Source organism: Megalobrama amblycephala, linkage group LG16 (genome assembly GCF_018812025.1).
Source record: "Megalobrama amblycephala isolate DHTTF-2021 linkage group LG16, ASM1881202v1, whole genome shotgun sequence".
Lineage (NCBI taxonomy): Eukaryota > Metazoa > Chordata > Actinopteri > Cypriniformes > Xenocyprididae > Megalobrama > Megalobrama amblycephala.
The window spans coordinates 11,515,665-11,529,369 of record NC_063059.1 but is presented as its reverse complement, the minus strand read 5'-3'; positions in this window follow the sequence as shown (position 1 = coordinate 11,529,369).

The following is a 13,705-nucleotide window of genomic DNA, read 5'->3' as shown; positions in this document are numbered from 1 at the left end:
CGAGGGAACGAAATAGTAAATTGTGCGCACGATTTAGCAAATCGAGGAAACAAAATAGTAAATTGTGCGTGCGATTTATTAAATCGAGGGAACGAAATAGTAAATTGTGTGCACGATTTAGCAAATCAAGGGAACGAAATAGTAAATTGTGCGCACAATTTAGCAAATCAAGGGAACGAAATAGTAAATTGTGCGCGCAATTTAATAAATCGAGGGAACAAAATAGTAAATTGTGAGCGCATGATTTAGCAAATCGAGGGAATGAAATAGTAAATTGTGCGTGCGATTTATTAAATTGAGGGAACGAAATAGTAAATTGTGCGCACGATTTAGCAAATCGAGGGAACGAAGTCGTAAATTGTGTGCACAATTTAGCAAATCGAGGGAACGAAATAGTAAATTGTGCGCACGATTTAGGAAATTGAGGGAACGAAATAGTAAATTGTGCGTGCAATTTAGCAAATCGAGGGAACGAAATAGTAAATTGTGCGCACGATTTAGCAAATTGTAGTAAATTGTGTGCACAATTTAGGAAATCGAGGGAACGAAACAGTAAATTGTGCGCAAGATTTAGCAAATCGGGGAAATTAAATATAAATTGTGCGCACGATTTAGCAAATCGAGGGAACGAAATATAAATTGTGCTCACGATTTAGTAAATCGAGGGAAAATCAAGGGAATGAAATAGTAAATTGTGCGCATGATTTAGTAAATCGAGGGAATGAAATAGTAAATTGTGCGCATGATTTAGTAAATCGAGGGAATGAAATAGTAAATTGTGCGCATGATTCAGTAAATCAAGGGAATTAAATAGTAAATTGTGCGCATGATTTAGTAAATCGAGGGAATGAAATAGTAAATTGTGCGCATGATTCAGTAAATCGAGGGAATGAAATAGTAAATTGTGCGCATGATTCAGTAAATCGAGGGAATGAAATAGTAAATTGTGCGCACAATTTAGCAAATCGAGGGAATGACATAGTAAATTGTGCGCATGATTTAGTAAATCGAGGGAACGAAATAGTAAATTGTGTGCATGATTTAGGAAATCGAGGGAACAACTTAGTAAAGCATGCGCACGATTTAGGGTAGAGTGGGGAAAACACCCCCTTGGGGTAAAACGCCCCCAAAATATTTTTCCCAAAATAACCACTAGATGGAGTCAAGATATGTTTTTGTTGTTGCTATGGACTACGTTGACAAGAGTGATGTAGAAGTATTTACTGTGAAGCTTTCACTGGCGACATACTTGAGAGAAAACGGATTTCATGTTACGTGATCTAATTTTCAGCAATAAGAAAATAAGTGTTTTAAAGCTTGATGTTTTGAAGAATTTATCACCATTATATATAATATGAGAATAGTAAAGCCTGTAGTCAGGAAAGTACATTTAAGGAAAATATATTTAGATTTTTAGAATGACTTTTTTTTTTTTCAAACACTGTCTGTGGGGTAAAACGCCCCCTTCTCACTATTACTGTAGTTATCTGTTCTGAACATCAAATCCTTTGTTTGTTTGTTTGTTTGTTTGTTTCTTACATTAAATGTAATCTAACTAGGTGGTTGAATAAAACTTGGACTTGACATTTAAAAATTACCTCAAGTTAACATCAGCTAGCTAGTTAGCTAGCATCAGCTAACAATATTTTTTAAATAGTCTATTATGGTTATGGTTAAGACATCATTACTGATTTAGTTTATTTTAGTTGTGGTGGTAACAGTAGTAGTGGATTTTGCTGTAAATGTATAAAGCAAATTGTTTTGACACAGTGGGGGCAACCCCACCTGTGGGGTAAAACACCCCATTGATACAAATTTATTGTTTGCTAAAAATCTAATAACATTCGGAGCGCCAAAGTCACGTGATTTCAGCAGTTTGGCGGTTTGACACGCGATCCAAATCATGATTCGACACAAAAGATTCATAACGCTCCGAAGCTTCATGAAGCAGTGTTTTGAAATCGGCCATCACTATATAGGCCTAAGTCGTTATTTTGTTTTTATAATATTAATATTGAACCACTGTACTCACATGAACTGATTTAAATATGTTTTTAGTGCATTAATGGATCTTGAGAGAGGAAATGTCATTGCTCCCTATGCAGTGCTCACTGCGCCATCGGATTTCAACAAAAATATCTTACGGGTGTGGAACGGCATGAGGGCGAGTAATTAATGACATTATTTTCCTTTTTGGGTGAACTAACCTTTTAAATCAGTAGGCTACGTTAACTCGATAACAGACCGATAGGCATATAAATCATTCAGTGAAATTTGTGATGCGATTCAACACGTTTGAAAAGAATCGGTTCAAAAGATTTGTTCGCGAATCAGAGGAGACATCGTTTTGAAATAATGATTAATAAGTTTTCATGACATTTAGTGGGATAAAATGCAGATGTTATGTTTGAAATGTAAAGTAAAGTGAAAGTTTCCTATAGGCCTACTGAAAATACTAATATTATAAAAAATATAAGTAAAAATAGCCTACTAATTGTTGCCCACTACTAGGCCTATCTAACGCTAGGGGGATGATACAGTCTTTGCACAATCACACATATCTTCATCTCACTGTGGGAGGTAGGTAATGTGACTCCTCTGGTTACCACAAGGTGGTGGTGTGTTAGCAGTTATATGAGCAGGACCTGAATTCAGACGGTTATGCAACTGTCTATTATTATTTAATAGAAAACTGAAGCTTTGAAGTTTATAGATTCGTCATGTATAATCATTATATTGAGCTACCTCCAGTTTGTTGAGGTGGTTAACCCAAAATATGGAGCATCAAGAAACCTTTATTGCAACTCAACACATTTAGATCAAAGCGTTAAAGGTGCCCTATTGTGACAGGTGATTTCAGCATTAATGAATAAACAGGTGTTCTGACTTGCTCTTTATGATGAAAGGCACCCGTATTTGATTTGCAAGACTAATTTACTACTCTTTCAGCTAGGGTTTTCTTCCTCCTGAATAATAGATCTTTTAATACAAGAGCAGCTGAATAATTGACAGGACAGCAATTTGCTTGCCGCATGTTTTTGGTAACCAGGCCAATGCAAAGACATGTTTCACCTCCAGGTTATTTATGGGTGGACAAAATGATTTTCCAGTTGTGATCTAGGGCAAAGCTTATGGTTTAAAAACTAAAGGTGCCTTAAATGTCTTTTATTGTGTACTTTAATAAACTTTATTATATAGGCATATTAAAGATGGCAGCTGTTATTGCAGGACGAATGACTTAATAGTCTTAATAGTTTTCATTCATTTTAATGCCATGTAAAATGTTCTATTATCACTAATATAATGTTGAAATTCACATGCAGATCAGGAACTTTCAATTTTTTTGATGACAAAAGCCTCAAATGTGATGATTCCCTTGCAAAAGCATTTTGCATCTTTGTGCATTTTTATTACAAATGCTTTGATAAAGTCAGCATGATGTTTAATAAATTGTATATTTATGTTGTTACTGTACATTTACTAATTATATGATGTATAAAGTGCTTTTTGCATTATCTTTCCAAACAACTTATTATATATATATATATATATATATATATATATATATATGAATAGTAACTATTACTATTCATATCGGGTAGGCTAAAACTGTGGAAACTATAGCTTGGCTATAGCACGCTATTATAGTAACCCTTATAGTAACCTAAAATAGAAATGTGCTTAAATGTATTGAATTTGAACTTGTAGTGTACTTCAAATCTTACACTTTCATGACTATATTTCTTAATACACTTAGGCTAAGTACACTTATAAAGTGCATTTTATGTCAAATTAAGAAGTTTTACATTTTAAATAATTGTTTTAATATAATTTCTTCATGCTTTAAAGCTGCAGTCCGTAAGTTTTGCCTCTTTGTCGCCACCTCTGTTTGAAACTTGCAAATTGCAGTTGTTTGCGGAATTATCATCTTTACATGGGTTTTCTGCCACTTTGTTCTGACCAACTGAGAAAAAAAGCATTACAATAAATCGCGCTGCCAATGGTGATTTAAATCTAATGATCACTTAGCTCGGATCACGTCAAACTGTGTAAATTATTATTACTGTTATACTTTGTTCTCAAATTGGTTAATGTTAACAACATCAGCATTGCATGACTATGTGTATTTAGTGTATATTAGTGTTACCTGTAGATTTCAATGTCTGTAGCCACTCCGCAGTCCGAAGTCTTTTGCTTTTGATTACGGGTGAATCTCCATTTGTCACTGATGATTGTCATTTGGATCTTTTCTGGATCCACCATCAAGAATAAGTTTAATTTTTGCAGCTGCTGTGAGAAAAGGCTATAAATGATCCGCCACCTGCAGCATCCTCACATGATATAGCTACTAGCTGGGGACTCCGTTCTTTATGTAAACAGATGTGATGTAATGATGCAAAGACGAACGGCGACATGCTCGAATTTCCCGCCAGAAACCCACCAGTACCACCCTGAATGATAAAACATTATCACAAGCTTAACTGTTGTGAATTCGGGCGAATGTAAGGAGATAGTTTTGAACACTGGCTGGTTATGTAGTTGCTCAAAAATTGATTTTGGATGATTTTTAACCAAAAAAAAAAAAAAAAAAAAAAAGTTACGGACTGCAGCTTTAAAGAAGTACACTTATTGTTTGTGTTGACTTATTAAAGCATATGTAAAGTCATTTTAATTTCAGTAATTTTAACTTAATGTTTTAATTTTAACAGTAATGTTATTTGACACAAACATTTAAAGTAATTTAATTTAATTATATAACATACAATTTTCAACAAGTGTGATATTAAAGTACATATTAGTTTACCATAAATGCTTGTCAGTACATTAAAAAACAGCTTGTTTTTGTTATTTACGAATATGACGTACACACACGCGCACAAACACACACACACACACACACACACACACAAATTGGATGTATGCAGTTTCAACATCTGAAATCCATTCCTGCAGCTCTAAAATTAAAAACACTATTTTAAGCTCAAAATAATGAATGTGGGTCAAAAACACAGTTTGGAAGATGTTTTTGTGATATACTTTCACATTATTTAAATATTGTTCATTTTGAACTTAAAAAAACTTACATAGTGTAGGTGTCAACATACTGTAGTGTCAACCCCTAGTAAGTTGAGCCTTGAGCCTGAAAACCATCATTCTTCAAAATATCTTCTTTTGAGCCCAGCAGAAGAAAGAACTTCATACGGGTGTGGAACAACATGAGGGAGAGTAAATGATGACAGAATTTTTTTCATATTTGGGTGAACTAACCCTTTATGGCATGAAACCCTCCAAATCTCCAACCATAAACTTAAATCCCTAACTCCATCCATCTTCCTAGCCTAAACTCTCAATTCCAATCCAAGTCCCAAAAACCACATTAGCAGTCCTGAGCCTAACCCTTTCCCTTTCTCTATCTGTAAAATCTGGCTGATTGATAGGAATGTTGTTGCATGACCAACACGGATGTTGATCTCGGAACACGTCCAAAATCCCAATAAGCATAGAGGTATTGTGTTTATTTCACTTCAAGCATTTCATAAATAAATAAGTGCTCTAAATATGGGATGTTTACTACATCAAATTGCCACATTTAATGTTGAGCTCTAAACAACAGAAAGCAACTAATAGAGCAGTTCAGTACAACTCAATGGAATGATAAAAATAAGTCAGCAAGTTGAGAAAACACTCTTGTTTTTTTTTCCCCAGACGCTTCTCTCAGCCCACCATCCTCCCACACCACACTCATTCTCGCCACAGGAAAAAAGGATTTCTGGCCTCCAACTGGCTGGAAACGGTTGCCATGGCAATACTATGACAACGCCTTAGTCCATCTCATTAGTGATGCTATGACCACAGCAGAACATGAGACTCTTATAGCAGAATAGCATCCTGCCAACGCAGAACGTATCTGTGGTCTGTGTGCGCTATGCATGCTCAGTCATGCAAATGTGACAGTTTTACATAATGCATGTAGCAATTAAAGATACAGCTCTCTAAGACACAAATCACTATGCCTGCTTTTGTTTTGTCATCTCAGGAATGTGTCCATTATTCTGACAGCATATTAGCACTTAGTCCTTTTAAGATCGCTGTTTTGTTTGTTAGTCAGGTAATGATGCCATCGCCACCTCATTAAGAAAACACACTAAAGTAAAAAGCTCTATAACATGCATATATGACACATTCAGGTGTGAAAGCAACAAGTCTTTTTTTTTTTTTTCATAAAAAGTATACTGTGCAACACAATAACAGGCAAACTAAACATATTTCCTTTTTAATATGCATTTATGTAGATTTTTGTTCACTGAATTTCAGAATGGTGCTGAATGGCTGGCAAAGTGTCTTCAAGTTTGTTTTGAACTATTAGGACACAAGTCATTGGAGAGACACACGGTTATGACATGATATGACAAATAACCATAAACCATAACCATTGTTAATCTAACAGGTGTAAAATACTTGAGTAATTATACTTGATTACAATTCTTACATATTATTTTGGAGGACTTGTATTTTGTATATAAGTGCGATTTAAATTGAATACTTTTCCCTAATTACATTTCCAAAGAAAAACACACCTTTAAGGTGCAATGTGTAAAATTTGGGAGGATCTATTGACAGAAATGCAATATAATATACATAACTATGTTTCCAGTGGTGTATAAAGACCTTACGTAATGAACCGTTATGTTTTTATAACCTTAGAATGAGCCATTTATATCTATATACACCGCGGGTCATCGTACATGTTAAGTCACCATTTTGCGCCGGCATGTTTCTACAGTAACCCTAAATGGACAAACTGCTCTACAGAGCGCGTTTGCTTGACTGCCTACTCTTTGCTGTCTGAGACGATGACATTTTTGTCCTGTGTTGGCCACCGTAATTTCTCTCGCAACCCCGTCGCTAGATGTCGCTAAAACTTACACACTGCACACTTTAAAGTATAAAAGTATTTTGTGAGCTCTGAGGTGAAGAAGATCAATATGACTCATTGTTTAACATGAAAGTCGACTGGTCTATGGTAACTGTCCACTACAGTGCAAATGAGAATAAAATAAGTGTTTTTTTTCAGTAATATTGATATAAATATTTGTATTTTGATGGCCATTATTTAATGTTATAAATCTCAAAACAATTAGTGTTTTATATGAACATTATAAAATGTTAAACACATTGAAAATGCCTCGTGTTTAATGATGCTCTTACCGAGGAGTCTTCTCTCATTTTTATTTTTGCTAGGTTACTTCTACTTTTTTTAATACTTTTTTTTTTTTTTAATTATATATTTTAGATTTTTACTATCACTCAAATATGTTTTTGGCTATATACTTGGACTTTTAATTGAATAAATTTTTCACTCAGTATCCATACTTTCACTTAAGTATAATTTTTGAGTGCGTTTTGCACCCCTGATAACAAGAAGCACTTGCGATGTAAAGACAGGCTGTTGGTATTGTATATATGCATGCTGTCCCCTGGCCTGACACACACCTCTATTGTGACTGAACAGCATGTTATTAGTCTTCCATTATATGCCACTATCTGAAACAAGATTGTGTCTTGCATGGCTGCACTTTCATTCTGGTGAGAGAATCAGGGATACATGATACATGCTGTACAGTTTGGGAATACCAACTTGCTCAGGGTTTTAGAGTGGGGGTGGCAGTTTACTACCCTGTTGAAAAGGCCAGCATATGTTGCGTTTTGTATCCTGGGATGCTTCTTAACTTAACAAATAAAACTTAAAGGTGTAGTGTGTAAAATTTTGGAGGATCTATTGACAGAAATGCAATATAATATACATAACTATGTTTTCAGTGCTGTATAAAGACCTTACATAATGAACCATTATGTTTTTATTACCTTAGAATGAGCCATTTCTATCTCACATAACGCAGGTCCCCCCTCCATGTCAAGTCGTCATTTTGGTCTGGCATGTTTCTACAGCAGACCTAAATGGGCAAACTACTCTACAGAGCACGTTTAGTCATATGTTGTTCTTCTAAATCTTTTGTGTTTTTAGAGGCAGCTTGTATCATCACTACATTGAATACACACAAAGTAGTAGCAGTAGTAGTAGTTAGTAGTCCTCTGGTTTATTAGAACAGAGACCGTTCTTTGTTAGAAGTAAGAAGAAACCTCATTGCTTCACTAATGTACTTTCTGCTGTCTCAGAAAACGACATCTTTGTGTTGGCCAGACGGTCACCGTAGCTTTTCCGAAAGGGAGGGATGAGCTCCGGCTTGATTCCAATGCAGTTTGAGAACTTCATTGAGCCACTGATATATCTGTTCGGGCTACCAAGGAGACGGCAAGAGCAACTGGCTGTACTATGGCAGTCCAAGTAGCTTCGGAGAGACATTTATGGCTAAATCTCTCTAACATCAAACAGAGAGACAAGTCCTTCCTGCTGGATGCCCCGCTGTCTCCTCCTGGCCTCTTCAGCAACGCCATCAACTCGGTTGTTGAGAGGTTTCAGGAGGCTAAAAAGAAAACATTCCAGCAGGTTCTCCCTCGTCGATCAAAGGTTTCAAGGGCTGCTGGTCGGGAGCAGACCCAGCCATATGCCAGCTCTTCACACAGGGCGCAGCAGAAGCAGAGCGTTGCTTCTCAAGCTCTCCCACAGAAAGAATGAGGCTAGGGAAAATGCTTGAAGCCTAAACCTGGCAAGGATAAGACAGATCTGAGGGCCTCCCCATTTGGGGGAAGTGGTTTACAACACTTCAGTGCGCGGTGCCCACTTTTCTTCGGTGCCTTCAGGGGGCCATTCTGACAACTCTGCCACTTCAGTCGTGCCCTGCTGGGTTTCCGCTTCAGGGCACCAAGCTGACTACTCTAAGTACACCAAAGACCTTGTCTCGAGAGAATGGCTCCCTTAGTAGACCATCTGACAGCGTGGGAAGTTCTGCATAATGTTTACAATGGGTTCCTGTTAATGCTAAAAAAAGGATACAGAATTCAGTTTTGTTCTCATCCTCTTTGTTGTCTTCCCACTATGGTGGGCTGGTTATGGAACAAGAGGTGAAAAGCTCTTGGTCAAGGGGGCCATAGAACGTGTTCCTCCACCAGAGAGAGCGTCCGGATTTTACAGCCAGTATTTCATCGTTTCAAAGAAGGATGGGGGGTTGTGTCCGATTTTAGATCTGTCCCATCTAAATCGTACGGTAAAAAAATGACGTTCAAGATGATTTAAAGCAAATTGTGACTTAAATCAGATCCGAGGACAGGTTTCTCATGATAGACCTCAAAGATGCATACTTCCATATATCCAATCCTTCAACATTACAGGACGTTCCTCAGGTTTGCTTTCGGGGGTGAAGCATACCGGTACCAGGTTCTTCATTTCGGCCTGTTACTCCATGGCATTCGTGTGTTAAATTACATCGACATTTTGTTGATATTAGCTAATTCAGAGCACTTGGCAGTTCAACATTGAAATGTTGTTCTCGCTCATATGAAAGAGCTGGGGTTGAGGCTGAATGCCAAGAAGTGCGTGCTGTCTCCAGCACAGTGGTGGCTCAAGTCCAGGGTTTTCCCAGAGAGGCAATCCATTCCGCATGATCAAGGTTACAAGCAGATTTCTTCATACCTTCATACCAGATCCCCCTTTGGGCCGAGGGGAAGTTGCTATTGCTGAGAGCAGCTTATATCCCTTGACGCCTAAATCAGGGGACAGGGACAGAGACAGAAAGCCTGTCGAGACAGGGGCTGAGGCCCCGGGAACGAATACTTCACCCCGATGTGGTGGGTCTCATATGGAAGAGGTACGGCCAAGCTCAGCGTCTCAGGAAACAACACACTGTCCACTGTGGTTCTCTCTAATGCATCCAGCTCCACTGGGGTTGGATGCCATGGTGTAGATATGGAGGGTTTGGTTGTTGAACCTGATTTCCCTCCTTGATGGCTCCCCTTGGGACTCAATATTTCACCCCTGCCACAGAGTTATGGAAGCTGTGGTTGTGGCCCCTAAGTGGGCCCAACTCATAGAAGCTGGTCTCTTAACTGAGGTTGTTGAAACCATTCTTCACTCCAGATCTCCCTCCACAAGGAAACTTTATGCTTTCAAATGGAAATTTGAAATTGTTCTCTTCATGGTGCAAGATTCATCATTTAGACCCAGTTAACTTCCCGGTTGGTACAGTGCTGGAGTTTATGCAAGAATATTTATCTGCAGGCTTATCCCCTACTACACTAAAGGTGTATGTGGTGGCCATAGCTGCTTACCACACTCCTTTGGGTGGTGTATCTTTGGGGAGGGACCCATTAGTATTTCATTTCCTCTGTGGTACTTTGAGGCTTAGGCCTACAGCTTCCGGCAGATTTGGCTTTAGTACTGGAGGGCCTTTCAGCTGCTCCCTTTGAGCCTTTTATTTCTGTTGGCCATTACATCTCTAAAAAGAATTGGATATTTACAAGCCCTTTCGGTTTCCCCTTCATGTTTGGAGTTTGCACCTGGCATGGTGAAGGCTTTTCTTCACCCTAGGCTGGGTTAAGTTCCTTAGGTCCCCACTAATGTGGCCAGATCTATAGAGTTGCTGGTCTTCTGTACTTCACCCCTTTGTACATCAGACCAGGAGAAATTAAGTCTGCCATGAGGGCACTTGATGTTTACGTTCACAGAGCTACCATGTGGTGTAACTCTGATCAACTCTTTGTATGCTTTGAGTCACCCAGAATGGGGTACTCGGCATCTAAGCAGAGAATGAGAAAGTGGGTAGTTGAGGCCATCTCTCTTGCTTATGAATCGGCTGGTCAGCCTTCTCCTTTGGCTGTTCAGGCCCATTCTACTAGGAGTATGGTGGTTTCAAAAGCCTTGCTTTCTGGGGCTTCTCTTCATGACACATGTGCTGTGGTGGGCTGGTCCTCTCTGCACACATTCACCAGGTTTTATGACCTTGACCTGGGCTCCACTCCAGGCTCCCAGGTGCTCCAGTCTTAGTTGTGCTCCAAACAGGATTCACACTAGACAGGCACTGGTCAACACATTCCCATAGTGATGTAAACTTGTAGCCTGGTCATTTTTTGGACGGGAAGTTCGGCTGGACTCATCCATTGTGGAGTAATTATGCTCGGCTTCAAATTGCCAGGGCAGGCTTTAATCGATATGGACAGGCTACTGCGGTTACGTAACCACCCACGTCTGGGCTTGGGTTGAATTGGTTTTCACCAACGATGACTGCAGCTGGAGAAGTAAGATGTTCAGATTCCGCTATCATGTCTGTAATAAAAGAAATCGACAGCGCATTAATTTTAAAAGACGAACAAAGAACCACAATCAAGGCATTTGACGATGGGAAAGATGTGTTTGCCGTCCTTCCAACGGGATTCGGCAAAAGTTTAAGTACAAGTTCAACATACGTCACTTACTGCGTTGCTCTGATTGGTTGTAGGTCTATCCAATTGAGTGCAGAGTTTTTTTTTTTACTGGTTCGGTTACAGACACGCCCCATAATTCAGTGCTGGTCAACACATTCTGCCTAGAATATAGTGATGTAAACTTGCAACACAGCGTGAGTTCCCTTGAAAGGGAGCGCCTTGGTTACGACTGTAACTTTGGTTCCCTGAAGAGAGAAAGAGATGTTGCGTCAATCCGCAATACTTCCAGCTCGCTTCAGCCAATCAGAAGCTGACATTGTTTGGTTCAGGGGTGCTTTATACCTTCCTAATTGTGACGTCACCTGACTATGATGTTCTGTCATACCATTGGACTGATTTCACTCAGGCTTCAAGACACAATCGCGCAGAGGCATTCCCATGGTGTCGTAAACATTCGACGCAGTGTCTTGTTCCCTCTTGAGGGAACTGAAGTTGTAGTCTTAACCGAGATGTTTTGCGTAAGGGTGTAAAATTTCCTCACGCAGACTTTGCTTGTATTCAAGTTGGTCATGCAAATTTGCCACATTGACCAAGAAAAATTTGCTTGGTTTGAAAGTGTCTTTTGTCTGAGCGAAATTCCTGATTGAGTGGATAAATCCCTTGATAACTTTATCTTCAGTGGACCGTTTTGAGAACAGTTTTCATCGGATCTTCGAATCTGTGAACAAATCAGTCAGAATCATGTATGAGTCCTATCCTTCGCATATCATTCAGCCTGATTTGCAAAATTATGACATAATTTTCTTTTATGACTCCCTTTAATGTGTTTTGAAACCTAGAATATTCCTCTAAGAATGTGACAAGGCCACATGCAGAGTTTTCACCCAATAGCAAGATCTGACCTTCTAACAGAAAGGAGGGAGGAGGTGAACAGAATTCTGTTGGAGGCAGACACAAAAACATCATTGAGCAGGAGGCCAAGAGAGACAGCCAGAAACAAGCAGGAGAGATTGTGAAGGAGAACAGAAACAAAGTCTAAACTAGAACCAACTTGGAAGAGGAACAAGAAATGAGTTAAAGTGCAGTGCTTCTCACTTCACAGTGCCCCAAGCTTTCTCCAGAGAAACCCTTCTGCAATATGTCATTTGGATACTGAAATGAATAGTCAATCACACTTTGCACTAAACAGAAATGAAATAGAAAGAGAGAATTTAAGTGCATGCAGTTGCATCAGATCATTGGGGTTCTGGCAGGCCTTGATGTTGTTCAAGGTAAGAGATGAGGATGGCAGCAGACGGGGATCTATCAGCAGACGTATCTGCCCGCTGACCTCGCTTTTCCATCTGGTGAAAGCAAGCAAATAAAGCCAGGAGTTGAGAGCTGAGTTATATTATGCATGGAGCGCTTTATGAAAACCTCCCAAGAGTTACAGCCTTCAGCTATTGATCACAGAGAGCATTTAAACTGAGATAAAGACTTCACTGTTGCTGCTTCTCTTTGGTAGGACGTGTTTATTTTCATGGTCCCCTTTTGAAACATGAAAAACTTTTCTGCTCCCTACCATACATCAGTATTGTTACCAAATGTTTTGGCAGTTTATTTTGAATAATTAACAAAAAAATGTTACATGATTTATTCATTTATCAGATGATTTATAAATGAAGTAAAACAATTTCAAGGAACAGTTCACCCAAAAATGAGCATTCTGTCATCATTTACTTACTCTCATGTCTTTCGAAACTTGTTAATTTATCCCGTCCTTGGAAATCAAAATGCGAAAATTGTACCTTTTTCCATTAAAGGTGCAATGTGTAAGGATTTTGCTGTAAAATATCCAAAAACCACTAGGCCAGTGTTGTAAATTTTGTTCACTTGAGTAGTTACAATATCCCAAATGTTTCCAACTATTTCTAAATCTTGAGAAAATTTTAACCAAGGCTCCGGGACATGTGAGGAGTCACCTGTCAATTGCGTCATACCCACGTTACCCTCGGTTTCCGGTTTTATTTTGTAGAAACCGTGGAAACAAAGACGCTTTAATATTTACATGTTTTAATAGACAAGGGAACAACTGTTTTGATATATTTATAGACAGAAAAACTAATTATTGTTATATAGCTCAACATGTTTAGTCTTATTGTTTAAATCTAATTTTCTTGATTTTTTTGCGAGTACCATGCTTTACCATGCCTCAGAGAAAAACACTGTTTTGTGAAGTAGCTAACATAGCATAATCAGATGCAGCTTTATTTTTTTAGTAACAGTAATACAGAATTTTCTCCATCATACAATACGTTTTAAAATTAATTCCTTGCCATTTATCAACACAAGCCATCCAGCATTTATTAATATGATATTCTAAAATCAATCTAGTTTACTGCAGTGT